The sequence below is a fragment of the Phyllopteryx taeniolatus genome, chromosome 5 (assembly GCF_024500385.1).
Source record: "Phyllopteryx taeniolatus isolate TA_2022b chromosome 5, UOR_Ptae_1.2, whole genome shotgun sequence".
In the NCBI taxonomy this organism is placed as follows: Eukaryota; Metazoa; Chordata; class Actinopteri; order Syngnathiformes; family Syngnathidae; genus Phyllopteryx; species Phyllopteryx taeniolatus.
Window position 1 is genome coordinate 9,319,194 of NC_084506.1, and position 21,201 is coordinate 9,340,394.

Consider the following 21,201-nt stretch of genomic DNA (forward strand, 5'->3'; position numbering starts at 1 on the left):
ACTCCCATTAAAAAACATGAAATCACTCCAAATGAAGCATCTGGTTCGGCAAACGATAGCAGGCTTGCCTGCGTGCATGCGTGATGGTGTGCTTTCACAACATCCTTCCAGTGGCCTGAATGGGAGGGGAGGGCAGTGACACAGACGGTGATGAGAGGAGAGGAAGCATCAGCCATAAGTAGCCAACATCTGCCAGCGGCTGGCTCCGATGTGGTACAATGGGACCTTTCAACGCCAGTGGAGAACAGAGCTGCGCCCACTGTGATAAGTACATAACAGACCTGAGCAGTTTGATGTGCATCCAGAATCCAGATTCATGTGCAGATTTCGATCAAAACAGGGAGTGGTGGAGAGGATTTGTTGATGGCTGGGCCTCCCTGTGAAGTGGATAGGCCCAACACAAATAAATCCTAATATAATCCTAGATGTGTTTAGACACAGCGTGAAGGGACTTTTGATCTACCCCTGAAATAAAACACTTTTTTTTTTTTTTTTACTTCTGCATCAGCGAATTGTCAAGCTGCTTCATGTTGCCAAGAATATCACACTGACCATAGAAATTCAGGATTTCACCATTGAATTTTGTATTTTTATTTTTTGTACAGCACCCACTAAAGGCATTTTACGTTCAGCACCACGCTCCTCGTGCATTCAAAAGACAAAAAAGCAATGACGTCAACGAACATTACTCAAATAGCTTTGAGTTTTGAGTTTCACATTTTTACATTCCATTGCAGCACAGAGGTGACAGTTCCAGATGAACAAATCAATGGAGACTATCTCCACCCCAGTGAACCACATTGTAGCTCCGAAGACCAGCACCTCAACAATAGGTGGGCAGACAATTTACAATGGAAACACAACTAATGTGTACCAAACTGAAGCAACTCAACCTCTTAAACGGCAACAGGCCTACACTGTAAACAAAGAACCAATAGAATTTACCCAATAAATTTAGTGCAACAATTTACAGCTTTGAAGTTAAACCACATATTTTGGGTGAAGTATATCTTATTTCAATAGTTACAAAATACTTACAAAATTTGGATAAAGTTTACCACAGTTTTTTAATTACATTCAAACCACAGCAACCAAGTTGGGGGGGGGGGGGGGGGGGGAGCACGTGACCCCCACATTATAGCTTGTATACTTTGTGTTCGTCAACATCTGTGTTCTCTCATAGTAAATGTATTTCACAGATGTAAGTCTGCCTTTTTTTTGGGCAGTGTAAAGTCTTTTAATGCAAGTACACCATCAAAAGACTTACAGAAAGCTTCAACTTGCTAATCGGTAGAACGCTTATACAGATACCTTCTACCTGAGGATGGCTGAGAAATCATTGTTTTCCAGACACAGTTTTATGAAATGAAATGCACATACAGCCTGCTAACCTTACCTGACACACTCATAATACAAGAAGGAACAAACGTAAGTAATCATCAACGTTTAGCTAAGCTTGTTTTACCATACAGTGCCTTTTTCTTTTTTCATTTGCTTGTGCCTGTATCCGGGATCTTGTTCTTTCGGTCATGACCCACAGCTCGTGACTATAGGAACGTAGATCGACCGGTAAATCGAGAGCGTCGCCTTTCGGCTTAGCTCCTTCTTTACCACAACGTACCGATGCAAAGTCCGCATCACTGCAGACGCTGCACCGATCCGCCTGTTGATCTCCCGTTCCATTCTTCCCTCACTCGTGAACAAGACCCAGAGATACTTGAACTCCTCCACTTGGGGCAGGATCTCGTCCCCGACCCGGAGAGGGCACAACACCCTTTTCCGACCGAGGACCACGGTCTCAGATTTGGAGGTGCCGATTCTCATCCCAGCCGCTTCACACTCGGCTGCGAACTGCTCCAGTGAGAGTTGGAGATCACGGCTTGATGAAGCCAACAGAACCCCATTATCAGCAAAAATCAGAGATGCAATACTGAGGCCACCGAACCAGACCCCCTCTACGCCTCGGCTGCGCCTTGAAATTCTGTCCATAAAAGTTATGAACAGAATCGGTGACAAGCCTTGGCGGAGTCCAACCCTCACCCGGAACGAGTCCGACTTACTGCCAGATAGAGCCAGTTTCTGTAGCTGGGGATCGGAACACCTTCCAGCTGACACTGAACCCGACCCCTATGGCCCCTCCCACAGGTGGTGAGCCCATGGGAAGAGGGACCCACGTTACCCTTTCGGGTTCTGCCCGGCAGGGCCCCATGGGTGCAGGCCCCCCCCCTCCAGGCCTGGCTCCAGAGGGGGGCCCCGGTGACCCGCGTCCAGGCAAGGGAAAATTTTGTCCATAGTTTGTCGTCATCATAAGGGGTCTTTGAGCCGTGCTTTGACTGGTCCCTCGCCGAGGACCTGTTTGACATGAGTGACCCTACCAGGGGCGTAAAGCCCCAGACGACTTAGCTCCAAGGATCATTGGGACACACAAACCCCTCCACCATGATAAGGTGACAGCTCAAGGAGGGGAGTACAGCACCTTGTTACGTTATTTTTGGTTAATGCACCCTGGTTAATGGTTCTCCCATGTCTCTGCTGTGCCTGTTTGTTTTCCCAATCAATGAAGATCTTAACCACAGTTTACCTCCTTCTATTTCTGTTCTTTTTACGTTATCATCCATGGAGGCTGAAAAAGTATTGTCAGCCTATTTTGACAAAGTAGGAAGTAGAAAGTACAGCTCGCAGTTTCCAAATGTAGGTAAAAAAAAGTCCTCAGAAAAATGAATACAGAAGTACAGATACCAGCACAAGCTGCTATAGTCGAGTCCAGAAAGAAAGTATTTGTACGTATCGTTACTTCCCACCTCTACACTGCTGACATAATTCCTATATGAATGCAATGTTTTCCAGGGGGATTTCGAGGGATCTTAAATTCTATTGTAGATAATATCTTAAAATAGATGCAGACAGCCAGTAAATGACTGAGCTCTGGTGACACGAGACCCCCACTTACAGGTAGTGATTGTCTTGTTAGCATGGATTGTTTCTGCAGCTACAGAGAATTGTGCTCACTCTGAGCCATTCAAACGAACAGGGAGGTCCCCGAGCACAGTGCTTTGAACAAAGGTTAAAGCAATATCCCCCAGCGCTATTCATTTCAGAGGATCCATCCCACTCGCCATCTTTGATCCGCTCTCTCACTCTCTACCCTGCTTCGTCTGTTGCTCCTCCCGAGCTGCCGAGGAGGTGGATGACCATGTATTTGAGTATGTTCAGTGCCAAATGGGTGCTAGCGTGTTGATCTGTACCCAGATTGGTGTGTGTGTGTGTGTGTGTGTGCCTGTGCGCGTGCGTGCATGTGCGTGCCTGCCTGTGCGTGCTTGTGTGTGTGTGTGTGTGTGAAGCTCATCGGCTGGAGGCCCCTCGAGGAAAAAGCCGATCCCTCAGGCTGTTTACCTCCACCAGAGCAGTTTGCTTGACCCCTGATGATTTAGATGCATAACCAAATAAAAACAGCCTGTGAAGTTCAAACAGTTAGTGACGCATTAAGGGTGCATGAGGTGAGATAACGTTGTGTTCAGTGATAGCTCACAGCTGGACCTCCCCGCCGCGCCACGCCACCTCTAACAGTTGAAACCCAACGAGAAATCCAACTCACAATTGTACGACTTGAGAATTACTTGAACTTTGGACAAATCTTTTAAACACGTCACGCTTTATCCATGCTGACATGGAAGTCTGGGAGTTCCATCCAAAAATGTGAATTTCAGGGTTATTTTCAATGTTCATGGGAGAGGGGAAGACTTTTCCATACTATGTTTCTTACCACTGGGAAGATTTCATCATATTTCAACATTGTGAATATTTGGTCATTGGTGCAATCTTGTTTATGTTTTGACAGGGGGGGAATTGTTGTGTAGCAACAGAGCCGTTTACATAATGGCATTTCTCAATGCTGTAAGCACTCACATAATGGCACATTCGTTTTGGATTGAAGTGTGTTTCCCCGCAAGGCCCTTCAACCTGCAGGCTGTAGGACACACACCCACATGCTTGGACAGGTTGCTAGGCTCGGCCACCTTTGACCTGATGTACAGGTCAATGCCGAATTTGATCGGTGCAAAGAGTTGCTGTAAGAAGACTCTCAACGTTGGAAAATTCAACACATTAACTACAGTGAGTCGTAATTTTCAATTGCTAAATCTGTCAAATGTAGTGAAGGTTCTTGAATCAATTTCGCAGGGAAGGCCACACATTTGACACGACACGTACACATCCTCATCTGGAGATTGTGATGCAAGTAGCCTATCCAGGACCGGGTTCGCAAAATCCGGCGTTTTCTTTAAGTCCTTAGTGATTACCCCAACTAAAAATAATAGTGCCGATTACTGTGCTTATTTCAAACTCAAAAGCAACGTTTAGTATGCTTAAAGTTGACTTTTAGTATACTGACTACTACTGGCAAGTACGCCGACAAGTTAAATTAGGTCTGGGTGTGTACTTAGAACCTATACTTAAAGAAGGCATATTATGGAAATTATTTTGTTTGAAATGCTCGTATGCAAATAGTTGAATCTCTGGGCACTGCAAACTTCCCAGTGCAAAAGAAAGGAAAAAACAAATCGTGTTTTGTGAGCTTTCTATTTCTCAAAATTTCCACCCCAATTATTACGTGGCCACAGAGTTACATAATAACGTCTCACACACCGAGTTTCCCCGCCCATGATGTAGCAGCTGCGCTGGGCAAGGATACGCCGCTGTCGAGCAATGGGTGGACTGCACTTTCTGAAGCACCGTCAAAACCAAATGGTAAGCAGAGCTGCCGTGTTAGCGCAGATTACCAGTAGCTCATAGTTAGCTTCCGATAACGGGCACATACGAGAGTGTTCGACTAAATTGTGCGTGTCCGTGTCTAGAGATGTGACAGCTGCCTGTGTCACTTAAGGACAAGATATAGGCATCTATGCTGGTGCGGACCCAAATTGGTATCAGTAAGTGTCGACATCAATTGAAATAGAAGTGTCCTTATTGCGTACGTCAATACTAGAAGGGACAGTGATGAAGACGCCAAACTCATTCTACACATTTCGCAACATATTTATTGCTTCTCAGTTTTAAAGCTGTAAAAGGAAATGCTATAAGTGAAGGCCCAAAGCCAATCCCTTAAAAATAAATAAAAATCAAACATTGGCAAATCCTAAGCAGTCCTGTTTAAAACCCCTGATCTAGGAGAAAACACAGTATAAACCCTGCGTGGTCTCTCACTTGTGCTTGAATAGATGCACAATAGTGCCAGAGCTTCCACTCATAGCTCCTGCAACACCCTGACGCAGACATATAAATCTGCCTTTACACTCTCTCCCAGTAATGGGCCTTGGCTGTGGTAAGCGGCTTGAAATAGAAGAAGCAAACAGGCTAAAAAAGAGATAACACAAGTAAGAGGCAGCATTCAGTAGTGACAAATGCATCGAGCAGCCCAAGGTGGCTTTGCTCTCCTCCGATAGTAACCAGCTGCAGTAACAAAGCGCCATCAAAAATGATCAGCCAACCGTGGCGGGCTAAATTTGGACATGCGTGCGGTGGACACTGACACAGTCAGCAGCATCTTCACAAAGACATCAGGTGGAGGCGACGTCAAGAGAGCATCATGAATATGGATCCTGCTTGGGTCAAATAACCAAAAAGGAAGGTGGCAGAAGTCTTTCCAGTTTCAAATGTCAATTGAGAAGTGAAGAAGAGGTGCTAAAATGTTTTTGGAGCTTCAAGTGTGTTCCATGACTGAAGCAATGACCTTCCAAGTCAGTCCTGTGTAAAATGCATCTGATATCACTCACAGAGGCTTTCCATTCCACACTCTCAGAACTGTTTTATTTGGACTATGTGATGGTCTCACACTCTATTTTAACTTACACACACACGCACACCCTTTTGTGCCGTTGTGTGCAATCACACAAACACACACACACACACACGCACACAAACTCAGTCAGTGATTTCAGAGCGAGTGATATTCCTGCAGATGACCCAATCAGGTTTAACGTTTGACTCATGTTGCCATTTAAAAGGTGAGCTCATTTCCAAAACCTTGATGGATATATTGGAACAGTGGCAGGGTACCCCCACATTTCGGCCATGTATGATAATGATCTCACAACACCGACTGATGTTATTATCTGGAAACACAAGAAGCCATGTGATGTCAGTGCTTCAATCCTTGAAGCTAAAGGACAACGCCCTATATATATATATATATATATATATATACACATATATATATATATGTGTGTGTATATATATATATATATATATATACACATATATATATATGTGTGTATATATATATATATACACACACACACACACACACAGTACAGTACTGATGTCACATGGTTGTTTTTCCTCCTACTAAATGATGAAGGAGGGAACATTTTTGTAATGGCTGTTATGGAATAAACCGAGAATAATCAAGCAGATTACTTGGCTCGGCGCTGTCTCGGCCTTGCCAGCGGTGCGGCTTTGTGCTGGTAAATATTTGCTGTTAGTTGAGTTGCATGGCATCAGTACATCACAGAGACATTTTGTGTTTCCCAAACACTAGGCCGGTGACATCAGGAGGCCCTAATGATATTTAACAAGCCCACCCAGTCCAGCATCACCCCATAAACAAGCCTGATGTACCTTTTAGTCCCATATTCAACGGCTTTGGAGCACTGTAGAACCCAACACCCACTTAACCTGGTTGTGTGCCGTGTTATTTTAAGGCCACAAAAACACAAACGTGGCTCAGCGCAACCTTTTGTAACCTCAATTCAATGTTCCCACCTTAACTGAGTTGTTGCAGGCGAGGGGCTGTTTTGCGTTGGCTTAGTGAAGAACGTGGCTCAGCTGTTTTCATGTGAGGAAAACCCTGTCTGATAATTAGAAAATAAGGAAAAAACAACACCGACAAATGAATGGAAAACCCATAACATCACCCCTGCAAACAGCGGGATCAAGAGAAATAACAGCACGCAGGAGAACACAAAAGGCAGAAAAGGCGGAAGATGGAAAGGTGACAGCGAAAAGTCATCGTTTGTGACTGACTGGCGACGCTTTCCAATTAGGGCGCTGGACGACAGGAAAAATAGAGGCGGGGAAGAAAGGGGTCGCCGGGGCTCGATTCCATCCGGCAAGCCTCACGCACGCGCGCACACACACACACACACTCAAGACTTTTTCATGGAGCAGAGTTTTCCAGCGAGAGCCCAATTTGTGTTTGGGCTCACTTACACTATTATATTAGGCGCAATGATCTCAGCTCAGACTGATGCTAAATGTCTGTCAGTTTTGTCTGTAGGTGGGATTCTGTCGCTCGCCTGTGAGCATGCTGGAATTTCACCTTCATGCGCACGCACAAAACGTGTGATACTAGTGTTTGCATGTTGGCAGTACAGTACATGATTGTGTGTGTGTGTGTGTGGGGGGTGGCGGGGGGTGGCGGGGGGGGGGGGGGGGGGGGGGAGGTGCAGTCAGTGTGTCTGACAGGAGAGCAGAGGTCATGCTAAGGTTGGGATGAAGTCAGAATGTAATTATGCTTCAATGAACCGAAGGGGAAGTAATAAAGACCAGCTGCATGTTGTGTGACTCTTAAAGTTCCACTTAAAGCAAGCTGCACACTCTCTCCGCTCTCTGGCACTGTGCTGAACAGGGAAACACACAAGTATGTTAATGCGCCAAGCCTCAAAAATGGATACGGAGATTTGAGCAAAATACAAAAATGCTTGAACACACACTGAGACATTAGCAAAAACCACAGTCCGCAGCAAATAAAGAGATAATGAAAATGGGCAAAATATTTCCTCTCCAATTGTAACAGGGGCGGGGTTACCAAGGTGACCTGGCATGCGGCCAGAGATCGAGATGGTCATTGAGTGCAAATATGGGTGGAAAACGGGGTAAGGAGGGAGGGCAACACACCAGGTGGTTTCACTCGGGAGATCCAGTCTCCACTGCCTGTGTCAAAAAAAAGAGAAGGGAAGGAAAGAAAAAACATCAACTGGCCCGTCAAAAACAAGAGGGAAAAGGGAGAACTGTATCTCCCCCTGAATGAGCCTCCTTTACTTACTCCCCTCTGTGATTCCCCCCATTTGCCGCCTCCCTGTTTCCTACTTTTTCCTCAAACCCTTCTTTCTGTTTCTTTCTTTCTTTCTTTCTTTCTTCATCTTCTCCACATCTGACTCACTCAGGTTTCCCAGGCCTCCCATGCACAGATACCGTATCTGCCAACAGTAGCCCACAAGTGTCTAGCAGAGAACCAACCTCTGGGGGAAGGCCGTCAGGGGGGGTGAAGGCCTCCCTGCAAGGCCTGCTGTGTCCCGGCTGATACGGAAGAGTTGGAGGGAGCGCTCCCGCCGGATAAGACACTTACATCTGGAGACGTACAAGGGAAGAAACACACATTGTCTGGAAAAACACTAGGATGTATAGTACAACTACAAAACGGGTCAGTCCGATTGATTCTCGCAACTAGATGTGTTGAACAACAGCGGACATAAATATTGAAGCCATTCAAACTTGTTTGTCTGTTCGAAGTCCTGGTTCAAGGAGACCGATGGAAAATAAGGCGACCATAGAATATCTGAAGCAGCTCTCTAAAATGGAAAATAGACAAAAACTCGTGAAGAGAGATATTTGTGTTTGTTGACTATTTCATGGGTCATGGAGAATGAAGTATGGATGTGTCATATTAGGACTATATTGGCAAGACCATTTGAATTTTAGGAGAGTTGGAACACTTCCATAGCATCTCAAAGACAATTCCTTATATCCACATTTGAATCCGGTTTTGCCTGGGTTAGGGTTAGAATGAATGGTTTCTTTCTCAGCGCGTGCGTCACTGTCATAAAATTTCATGGTAATTGTTTATGACAAGGGGTGTCAAATTCATTGTAGTTCAAGGGCCACATAAAGCCTAATTTTATGTCAAAGAGGCAGGAGCACTAAAATCTTACCGTACCTGATAAAGTGATGAATAACAGTTTTACTCTTTGTTTGAATGCAAAACAAATTAAATATGTTCGGAAAATCTTTATATTTAATGAAAGTTTTTTGTTTTTGAATCATTTCACAAAACAACCTCAGATTTCTTGAGAATATTTTGCTTCAACGTGTGCATAGTAACTGATCGCAGCGATTGTATTTTAAGGCACAAAACTTGAAGTCACAGGTATTTGCAACAGTCAAACATAGCATTGCACTTGAAAATGTAATCAATTTATAAAGACCTGGGAATTATTACCATTCCATTTTTTACAGGAGCATAATAATTCTCAAAATGATCCTTCATCCACTAAGTGTGTAGTCCACAAGTCCACATTTTTACCTTAGTCCACTACAATGTCTTGTCAATGTCTTATGTATTTTTTCACTTACAAATTCATCCCATGCGCCAGATTGTACCCCCGAGCAGGCCGGTTTTGGCCCACATGCCATATGTTTGACACCACTGGTTTACGTAGAGTAGTTGTTGCATAATCAGCAAACAACTCAGCCAACAAAAAAGTCAAAACAATAACTTGCTTTCATGGAGGACGGAGGTCACGACGACAACGGCAGACCATGGCTGAGGAAAAACCTCATCTTCAGTTGTACAGCAATTGTCATGGTCTGTCCCTGCAGTTCCGTTGTTGGAGCTTGGGTGGCGCTTTGCGCACCTCTTGCCCTCTCTCTCGCCCCCTCTCTCTTTTGCCAGTAATCAGCACCACCTCGGCAGCGCAACTGCTGCCAATCAGCACTCTACTCTGCCTGCATTTAAGCCCGCCAGATCCAAGACTCCACTGCCAGAGTATTAACGTTTACCCGTGGTACACGGCCGTGCTCTCTGACCAACACGTAAGCTACGCCAGTCCTCGCAACACTTCTGACCTCCATGTTTTTCTGTGTCCTCAGTGGTCCTTCCGTGTTCCCCGCCATATTGACCTCTTCCACCACGCCGCCAAGCCATCCACTTGCTCACGCCACCACCTGCCGCACGTTCCCTGTCTCGACAACCCGCCAGTACGCCTCAAGGATCCATCTCCATATCCTCTTCAATAAACCTTTCACCACAAACCTCTCAGCCTCCGCTTGCTTCTGGGTCCAGTTGAAATCGAATCGTGACAGAATACTTTGGGCACCCGTGGACCCAGCAACCCTGGAGCGTTACAACATGAAGTCACCCTCCAAGGCACCCACATAGGGAGACAGGACAAGGCTCTTCAAGAGATCATGGAATCCTTACACTCCCTCACGGTCTCCCTCCTTTCTTCGAAAATGCAATCCCACCACCCTTCCGTAATTAGTCCTTCCGACCCCGCAGCCTCTGAGCCACCCCACCGCGCGTACAAAGAGCCTAATGTCCCTCTGCCAGAGCCCTACTCTGGGGACTTAGGTGCATGCAGCCAATTCATCCTAAATTGCTCCCTAGTCTTCAACTTAAAACCGATAAGCTATCCCACCGGACAATCCAAGGTCACTTTTAACCTCCTCCACGGTAAAACATCTTAATTGGCAACCGTGTTATGGGACAACTCTTCCCCAGTACTGACGTCATTAAACTCTGAACTAAAGAAGGTCTTTGATGACCCTGTTCAGGGCAGGGAAGCCACTCGCCGCCTCCTTACGCTCACTCAAGGCGCTAGTTCCGTTGCCTCCTACTCAGTTGAATTCTGAATACTTGCGGGTGAATGGGGATGGGATGACGCCGCACTGAGGAGGATTTTCCTTAACGGTCTTTAACAGCAGCTGAAGGACGAGCCCTCCTCACTCGAGGATCTCATTTCGCTATCCATTCGCCTTGAAAACCGGTTACGGGAAAGAGCACGTGAGAAGGGGGCTAGAGCGCGTAAAGTTATTTCCACCGTGGGCACCGCACTGTCAGGCCCTTACCCGTGTTCTGCACCTCCAACTGCCCCTGTGTCAGCCCGACACTGCACCAGACGAGCAAGTTGGTAGCATGAGACTAGATCTCCATTAACGTCAACGCCATTTCAACCAGCGTCTGTGTATTTATTGCGGCGAATCAGGCCACTTCATTGCCACATGCCCTTTGCGACCAAAAGGTCAGGCTCACCACGACCAGAGAGCGCCGTGGTGAGCCAAACCACCATTTCCTCAAGATCTCCCTCCCTTTATGACCGTTCCCGCTTGCATTCTCGGTCCCATTTACAACACACCCCCATACAACTTCATTCACGAAGGACTGGCACATCAGCTCCAACTCCCTCTCCAATCACTCCCTTCACCGAAGAAAATCACAGCCTTGGATGGGCGATTCATCTCCCTTGTCACCCACCAAACAGTTCCATTTACCCTGTTTATCTCTGGAAATCACTGTGAGGACATTCCTCTTTCTGTCATCTCTTCCCCGAGACCCCACGAGTTCTCGGAATTCCCTGGCTCAAGAAGCATAACCCCGCCATAGACTGGACTCACTTGTCACTCACTGGATGGAGCCCTCACCGCTATTCGCACTGCCTGCTTTCTGCCATGCTGCCCTCCAGTAAACCTCCACCACCTGCCACACCAGTCGACCTTTCGGGTGCCTGAAGAATCTCATGATCTCTCTTTTCAGTAAAGACCTGGCCACTTCTCTACCACCGCCCTTATGACTGCGCAATTAATCTTCTGCCGGGAGCCCCTGTTCCCTCCAGCCGTCTTTTCAACCTTTCCCGTTCTGAGAAAAAGGCTATGGAGGACTATATCTGTGACTCTCTGGCTTCTGGACTCATTTGACCTTCCTCGCCTCCACTAGGGGCCGGCTTCTTCTCCGTCGAGAAGAGAGATACCACTCTCGGGCCCTGCATCGATTACCGTGGATTCAATGACATCCCTCTTCTTGAGCCGATTTAATTTCAGCCTCTACTTCCGTCCTGGATCCCGCAACAGCAAACCTGACGCTCTGTCTCGCATGTTCACAGCACACTGTCACTGACAAAATGTTTTACTATTCATTGAAATTAAAGATGAACTCAACCAATCCTGTCGGTGAATTGATGATTTCACGAGTGTAAAACAAAACTGCGCTTTGAATTTGAAGGTATTTAACCACAACAAAGGATCATTGTTGACTTCCCGTCAGTATTATTTTCATGGAAGATACTGTAATAGCGACTAGTCATACCATCAACAGTATTGCAGTGTTTAGGGGTTGCGGACACCCCCAAAATATGTTCTGTATATGGAAACATTTCCTCTGGCCTATAATGGGTAATAAAGCTCAATTCAACTGGTTTCCTTCATGGTATCACCTTTCATAGCTCATGTTGCGCAATTTTATTTATTTATTTTTTCTTTAAATCCAATGTATTATATGCATATAACATCAAACACTTCAACATGTGCTAATCCTCATTAAATATTTTTACCAAAGGCCCATTAAACAAGTCTGTGAAGAAGGAAAAAAAAAAAGTGGATTTTTCACCTCTGCTGAGTTCATACATGCTTACAATGTTCTGGTAATGTATGGCTTATGGGGTCCCATGAAAGTATTTATGAGTTATTGAGAGCTCATGAAGGGAATTGAAGTGTGTCTGTGTGTGTGGGTGGGGGGGGGGCACAGCTTAAATCGTACAGCTCAGCTCGCTGGTATGGGCAGGGGGGCTAAATTCCATGAGCTTCCAGGGGAAAAACAAGCATTTTATCAGGGAAAGTCCAAGTCACTAGGTCCTGATGTGGCCACTGGAGGCTGCTGTCAGAAGGGAGCTACGTTAACAGATCCTCAGCAGTCACCAGTCATCCGCAAAACATGTGGTTCCTGTAAAAACAAGCCCAACTTCAAGCACCTCTGCCACTATCCAGTCATACTGGCTGCTCAACAAGGAGAGAAAGATGTGTTTTTTCCTGAGGGTGTCCCCTGTGGCTGTGATGTCTCCGCGTGTGCGTGCGTGTGTGTGCACGTGTAACACAGGGGCTGTTCATTATTTGAATGTCAAGGCTCACACCATAACACTGCAACTGGGATTCATTTAGAGACTGAGGACTGCTGCTGTTTCTCAGCTCTTTGCCAGTCTTGGCCAATTTGGATATTGAATGGAAAAGTTTAAACATTTACATTTTGCTTTTTATTTTTTTTCTGGCATTTTCCTTCTGTTCTTGATCATTTGTGGAAAGACGGGAATAGCTGGAAATGGGGGGACAACAGGCAGTAATGTTAGACTTTGGGACTTAGCCAAGGGACACATCACAGTGATTGCTTGACTCAATCGGAGTTGGAAAACATTTCAAATGCTCACAACTACATTTAAAGAGAGATAGTTCTACACCAGCAGGATACGGTGGGATTTTGCAGTTCTGTATAGAACTTGCGGGTCATTCCAAATAAAAAGAAATAAGTTATTTCAAGTTTGAGTTAAACAGTTGACCAGGCTGCTACAAGTGAAGTTGTTGTTTCGCGCTGCTCTACAGTGGCACGAAGCCACCAACTGCAGCCATGAAAAGAAACTTCATACTTAGCCTTGGCAGCTCTGTTGCATTTGATGGCTTACTTTCTTCTAAGTGTGTGACAATCCAGAGTCATGAACTACACAAGCTTTTGGAAAAGACAACACCTCCCCTAAGACTAGCTCTCGAAAAAGATTTGGAAAGGAAAACGACCACAATGTCTGGGGAAAAAAAAAATACAGCACCTGAAAAACACATCACAACACAATCAAATAAACCTTATGCCTCATTTTTAATCCACTGGCTGACAAAAGGACATCAAACCTTGCGTGGTATCCTGCAAAGTGTTCCCTGGATGCGAGAGGGGGAAGGGCAGATGCAGATGCAGATGCAGCTGCAGCTGGGTCCACGGTGGGCACCCCTGACATTAATAGATATTGGCCCAAAAGCAAAAGTAGCAGGAAATTGCTCAGACACATCCTGTTGCATCAGAAGTCTGACCTCGAGCAGGTTGTGATGGCCCGAAATGAACGTGACTATGAGCGTGTGAGAAATTCCATAAGCTGCAGCTTGTGGAAGAAAAAAAAAAAAATCCCTGTGCTAAAGTGGAAAAATTGTAAAGTACCATATTTGTGTTTGTCCATCAGTTTTAGCAGGCTACTTTCTGGCTCAAGGAGAATGACGTACAATATTAGGAATAGTTGGGCAACACCATCTGCATTCTGGGGCAAGTGGAACAGTTCCATGGGGGGGAAAAAAACAATTCTACTTTGGCTTGTACACCAACAAATATGACCACTTTCTGAATATTTCTCATGAAGACTGATGCATAAGTCATCACTTTACTGACAAATTAAGGGGGCGGGGGGGGTAACAATTGAGTAATGGCAACTAATATCTAGTGAACACAACAGCTGGCAAGTACTGAGACAGATATTTTTTTTGTGAAGCCCAGAAAATTTGAAATGTGTGTGTGTGTGTGTGTGTGTTGGAAAATGTAAGTTGTAGGAAGTCCCGTTCAAGTGGATCTGAGTGTTTAGGAAGTTGCCATTAAGACACAAAGCAGAGACATCTGAGGTGGACTAATGACCTTAAATGGATCTGTGTTTGGCAGAACTCAAAGGATGTACACATATACAGTACGTAGACAAAAATTCACAGATGGTTGTTCAAAACAGATTTTACTAGGTTTAGAGTAGTGTGTGTGTGTAGGAGACTCATGGAGGTTTTGGGACTCTGTGTCCTCATTTTAACTTTACTGTAGTGTGGGACATCCTTCAGTACATTTCCATTAATCAAGTACACATACAGTATTCATACAGAGATTCTTTTTAATGCAGCACTTGCATTATGTAACCAACACGAAATCTGGCACATTCAAACCTTTGTTGAGAAATGACTGTAATATGGTCTATTAGGTGAAAGGCACATTCACACATTTGGCTACAGTTTTATGAGATACACTATACTGTAGAGACAAAGGCCACATGACCTTATCACTGTACACACGGAAAGGGAAAATGGGAGAAAATATGCAGTTCATTCAATTTTTTTGCAGCTCTTTTTTTCTTGGAGTGCGTCTGTGGAAATTTGTTTCCATTTATACAGAGCAACATTTGTAAGGTCAAATAGATAGCTCATCCGAGCATGCATTTACTGTATAGACCTTGCTTTGCGCACTGAGGCTGCAGGAACCCAAAAGAGCCTTCCTGGAAGTGTTCCCGCAAAGTTGGAAGCGTACAATCGGATGATAAATCCACTCATTAAGAAGCGTGTCTGAACACTTTGGCTTTCTGGTACATATATATATATACATATATATATATACACACACACACATATATAACCAGTATATATAGAGAGAGATACAGTATACACACACACACACACGCACACACACATGCAGGCACGCACACACACATGCACACACATACACGCACACGCACACACAAACCAAAATCGGGATGCCATGGTGTATGAGGGGCCCAAATTTTTGGGTGACAGAACGATGAAGGATCATCTAATCACATGGTCGTATGGTCAATATACAGTATTATACTGACCATACAAAAAGCTGGTACACAATTAATTAACAAGCTACTCTGTAACACCGAGGGTCAAAGGGGCTGTTTACATGTGACCGACTGAAAATTGCGCAATTGCGATATGTAGTTTGCGAGCTAGTTATGCCTAGCTCATTTAATTTTCCCTTTGGATCGTCCGCTGTCGTGGTCGCCAGCCACCGCAGGTTTTAAGGGGATCTACTTTCATGGCTCAAACATGTAGTCATGCGTAGGCATAAAAAAGATGCGATTTTTGTAGGTCGTAGCGGACACGCCCACTACGTCTGAGAATGGAGAAAACGACTTTTGAAGCATCATTTAATATAGTTGGTGATGTTTTAAAAAAGTCCAATTTGGCAGGGTTGTTATCAACACTCTTCGTTGATGTGTGTCAAAATGACATGACCGTAAAAGATCATTATTTGAACTTTTCGGGGACTTTAGGTTTGGTCCAAATTAAGAATTCTGCCAACAGTAATACAAACCAGAGAGAACACACTACATATCAAAATTTGACAGGCGTTGATTTATGACCTTTTGCCGTAAGTGTTGACATAATCGGAAGTGAGGTCTCCGGAAATCCGGCCGGACGTGGTCTCCGGAAATAGGACTGGAAATCCCCCGCCAGAAATCCCAAGAAAATGATTGACGGCCTTAGGAAATAGAGAGGTCCCCGAGGCACCCCCTCAGTGGTCACCTATCCAAACACCTGTTGTTAGATTGATAGCACACTTGTCAATAGATTTACGACTTGGGAGTGAACAAGTCCCCAAGTGTTTTTTTTGTTTTTTGTTTTTTGTTTTTTTTTCTCCCCTGCCAAACTGCTATAACCCCCCTATGGAAATTCCATAGACCGCTCCCACCTGCAAGAGAACTCTTTCCCCGAAGTGGGCCCCCAAGTGGGCCCCCAAGCGGGCCCCCCTCACTTCCAGTCAGATCCTCACACCTCACCTCCCACACATTCTCAGCTATGCCCAAAGGACCCTGTCGATAGAATGATAACACAGATCCAAAGTGTTCACTTGTGTCAGAAAAAATTTGATGATATTACGATATTATCCCTTATTCCCACGCCATCTATGGGTGGTCTCGTTATGTCAATAAACATTCATAAATCCATCCATTTCCACTCACATTCACACCTACGGGCAATTTAGAGTCTCCAATTAATGCATGTTTTTGGGATGTGGGAGGAAACCGGAGTGCCCGGCGAAAAGCCACGCAGGCACAGGGAGAACATGCAAAATCCTCACAGGCGGGACCGGGGATTTAAACCGGTTCCTCAGAACTGTGAGGCTGACGCTCTAACCAGTCGCCCACCGTGCCGCCCCACTCGCACCCATATTTGTAAAATTAAATCATATATAAGTTTTGTCCGTGGACACCTGCCATGACGAAAACTACATTTTAGCAAGTTCAGCTTCATGTCATCAAACCGTGAAACTCTACTATGCAAAGCAAAAGCCATTTATCAACAACACCCAGAAATTCTCTGGGCCCGAGCTCATCTAAAATGGACTGACGCAAAGTGGAAAAGTGTTCTGTGGTCCAACGAGTCCACATTTCAAATTGTTTTGGGAAATTGTGGACGTCGTGTCCTCCGAGCCAAAGAGGAAAAGAACCATCCGGACTGTTATGGACGCAAAGTTCAAAAGCCAGCATCTGTGATGCTATGGGGCTGTGTTAGTGCCAATGGCATGGGTAACTTACACATCTGTGAAGCCACCCTTGATGCTGAAAGGTACATACAGGTTTTGGAGAAACATATGCTGCCATCCAAGCAACGTCTTTTTCACGGACACCCCTGCCTATTTCAGCAAGACAATGCCAAACCACATTCTGCACGTGTTAGAACAGCGTGGCTTCAGAGTAAAAGAGTGCGGGTACGAGACTGGCCTGCCTGCAGGCCAGACCTGTCTCCAAATTGAAAATGTGTGGCGCATTATGAAGCGTAAAATACGACAACAGAGACTCCGGATTGTTGAACAGCTCCAGCTGTACATCAAGCAAGAATGGGAAAGAATTCCACCTACAAAGCTTCAACAATTAGTGTCCTCAGTTCCCAAAGGTTTATTGAATGTTGTTCAAAGAAAAGGTGATGTAACACAGTGGTAAACGTGACCCTGTCCCAGCTTTTTTTGGAATGTGTTGCAGCCATAAAATTCTAAGTTAATGATTATTTGCTAAAAACAATCAAGTTTATCAGTTTGAACATTAAATAACTTGTCTTTGTAATGTATTCAATTAAATATAGGTTGAACACGATTTGCAAATCATTGTATTCTGTTTTTATTTATGTTTAACACAACGTCCCAACTTCATTGGAATTGGGGTTGTAAATGTAATTCTCTCTTGTTTTATGTTTATTGTCACAGTAACTTCAACTAAGAGTGGTAGTAAAAATCTTGAAGCCTCTTTTTTTTTAAGAAGAAGAATTTTTCGAAAGTGGGAGGAAGCTTGAAGCTTGAGTACCCAGAGAAAACCCATGGATGCATGGGGAGAACATTCAAGTGAGGCCGGAGAGGAGATTCTAACAGATAACATCAGAACTATGACGCAGACATTCTAACCAGCACACCACACCACTGCCAGCTTTGGCATCACACCAGTAAATGGAAGAAAGTCAGCAACTAGCTTGGAAAATACTTTTTCATTAGGGGAGACACATACGAGAATAATTGCATGACTCTTTAATAGTATTACCCAGTACAACTTTAAAAAGGTGAACTCATTATCGCCCTTTGCTGTAATAATCAAGTGTTGAGCCACTATAAACTGAAACCTTTTCTAATCCTATTGCATTTGCCCTTTTGTTACTTGCAAATACGTAATAAGTGATCCTTCTCTTATTGTCACCAAGGGCTCTTAGGGCTCTAGGCCTTACGTTTGTCTTTAAGAGCTGTTATTGTCAAATGAAGAAGCTCATTGATGTTACATACCCTGACACAGGCCCAAAAGCTTTGAGTCCATTTTAAGACAGAACCAGAGCAAGTGCTCGGACAGACCTGTCGGTGGGTTGAAGTGTTTTTGTTGTAAGTGAAGGAACTCTGAAATGATAAGACACTTATTAGTGAGGCAGACAGAGATGAGGTCACTTTCTGAAGAGTCGATGGGAGGTTGTGTTATTTTTTTGGAGTTAGACTATCAAGACAAGAACCTGCTGTTTTTATAATCCAAAACTCCTGAATGTTAAAACTCCAGAACTCCTGTCATCAAGCTCAAAATCGGAAGACAAATGGCAAAAGGCTTCATCAGTTGAGTATCACGATCACGGGACTGTTTTTGTTTCAGGACTGTTCACGGTTGCTCAGTGGGAGCTTATCCTTGACATCATGCTTATTTAATGTAACCAAATGCCAAAGTTGTTTTAAGTGTTGCCGTTTTAGAGAGCACAGTTCAGCACCGATCGTCTGTCGTGAATCTTTTAGACCTCTCCGTGGGTGAGGTTAGTGTTACATGTCGTTTAATTTAGTAACTGCAATGTGCACCCAGTGCCACACGTGTGCATTTCCACCGGGCAAACACACAATGTGCACAGGCCCACTTTCTGCCTTACGCACATCCACAAACATACACGCGACATGATTCACGGCAGCAGAATGTCAGCATGCTGCTTTCGCAGCTCTCATCTGGAAGTTTCAGACATGAGATAAGGTGGATCCAATCACTGTCTTCCTGACCCCCGCCTCCCCGAGACCTGTTCCTTAATCTGCAGTCTTCTGCACATACGCACATGCACCGGTGCAAACACAATAATAGACAAACAACCCACGCCCCTTCAGCTCGGCTGTAGCACAGTCCATTTAATCCAAAACAACCACATGAGCCGGAGTGTGGGTGATCCATTGCATATGGTTGAGAGGAAATTTACACACGCCATCCATTCATTTGCTTAGCTGTTTATGTACGCTTAATCAGGGCACCACATCCTGTCACCAATTTGCTAAACAAATCATACATCTGCAGGCTAATGAACTGGCAAAGTATTGCTTCATGTTTTATGTTTGCTTCATTGGCTTCATGTATAGTAATCACAGATGGAGGATTTCATAAATGGGAAGTAAATCTCACACATAAATTTAATGAGCAAACATGCAGTAAAAAAAAACCATCATACACATCATGTTCTCACAAACATGCACCTGCGTACCCAAACCGCACACACATGCAGTACATACAGTAAACGGTTGGCTGCTGACTATCCCACTACAGATATGTTATTTTACTCTGTTGCCATTTTCCTTAGTCACTAACCACAACAGAGTTTGGAAACTTAACATGGATCACTTCCCATCACTGCCATTTTCATAGTGTTAGATTTTTCCAGAGTGGAGAACTTCTGTTTGTTTTTACTGCTACTGTCACACATTCAGCTGCCCTGCATTCTGATTCATAGTTCAGCTCTGACAGAGCTTCTTTGTATCATAAATGTGGCTTGCAAACTGCGCTACGTAGGTCACGCACACACATGACTACAACATTCCACGTGAAGCTATGGAATCATGCATGAATGAAAAAAAGGATCTCCTAAGAAAATTGTTCAACAGCAATGTCAGACATTAAACAGGCACAAAAGCAAGCACATAGTGGGCTAAATGTAGCCTAAGTGACAGCTGTCCGTTCAGAAAGTGGGTGGACAATAACAATATAATTAGATATTTCTATTAAATATATTCCTTCAAGGCGGCACCTTGGCCGACGGGTTAACACGTCTGCCTCACAGTTCTGAGGACACGGGTACAAATCCGGCCTCGCCTGTGTGGAGTTTGCATGTTCTCCCCGTGCCTGCGTGGGTTTTCTCCGGGCACTCCGGTTTCCTCCCACATCCCAAAAAACATGCACGGTAGCTTAAAACTCATTCACTGCCAGCCTTCCCAGTTAACATGGAGATTTGACTTCTAAAGCCGTCAATGGCAGTGAATGTGTTAAATTAATTGAAGACTCCAAATTGCCCATAGGTGTGAACGTGAGCGTGAAGGGTTGTTTTGCTTATATGTGCCCTGCGATTGACTGGCTACCAGTTCAGGGTGTAGCCCGCCTCTCGCCCAGAGATAGTTGGGATTGGCTCCAGTACGCCCGCGACCCTCGTGAGGATAAGCGGTATGGAGAAGGAATGAATGAATTAATATTTCTCAGGAGAGGTCTTTGGGTGACCGCGGGGGGGTGGGGGGCACATTATGTTCACCTGATGCCAGATCATATCATTATGACCCAATCCCTGTTATATTTACTGCTGGGGATCACTCCAGTGCAGGAAGCCGCTATAACATTGTTTTTCCCTCCTGTTAATAAACCGCGTGTTCTTATAAAACTTTGGGGGGTTCAAACCCGCAGGTCCGATGTTTCAGAAAGGGAACGCTGAGTCACCTGAGCCTGCCTGTGGCCTCCAGCTCTTTTTATCCATCTCCTCATAGTTCTTTTGGAAAGGTTCTTTCTCCCTTGGCTTTAGAGGCAGGCAACTGTGCGGAAAAGAAAAGATGATCATAAAAGATTAAATGTGCGCAATTTTCAATACAGTTTATCCTTTTCAGGGTCACAGGCAAGCCGTACAATATGCTGTTCACATTTTTTTATTTGGTTCCCAGCTCTAGGCCACGTGCTTCCAGCATGGTTTTCTGCTGCCGTTTTAACAGTGGATCGTTTCCTTGTCCCTTGTGTGTGTGTAGCGTTGACATTTTTTCAATTCAATCCAATTCAATTTTATTTTTATAGCGACAATTCACAGCAGAATTTGTATCTGTCTATAAAATGACAGTAAATGCTTTCCATCTATTTGAATTGTCTCAGGGTGCTATACAGAGTT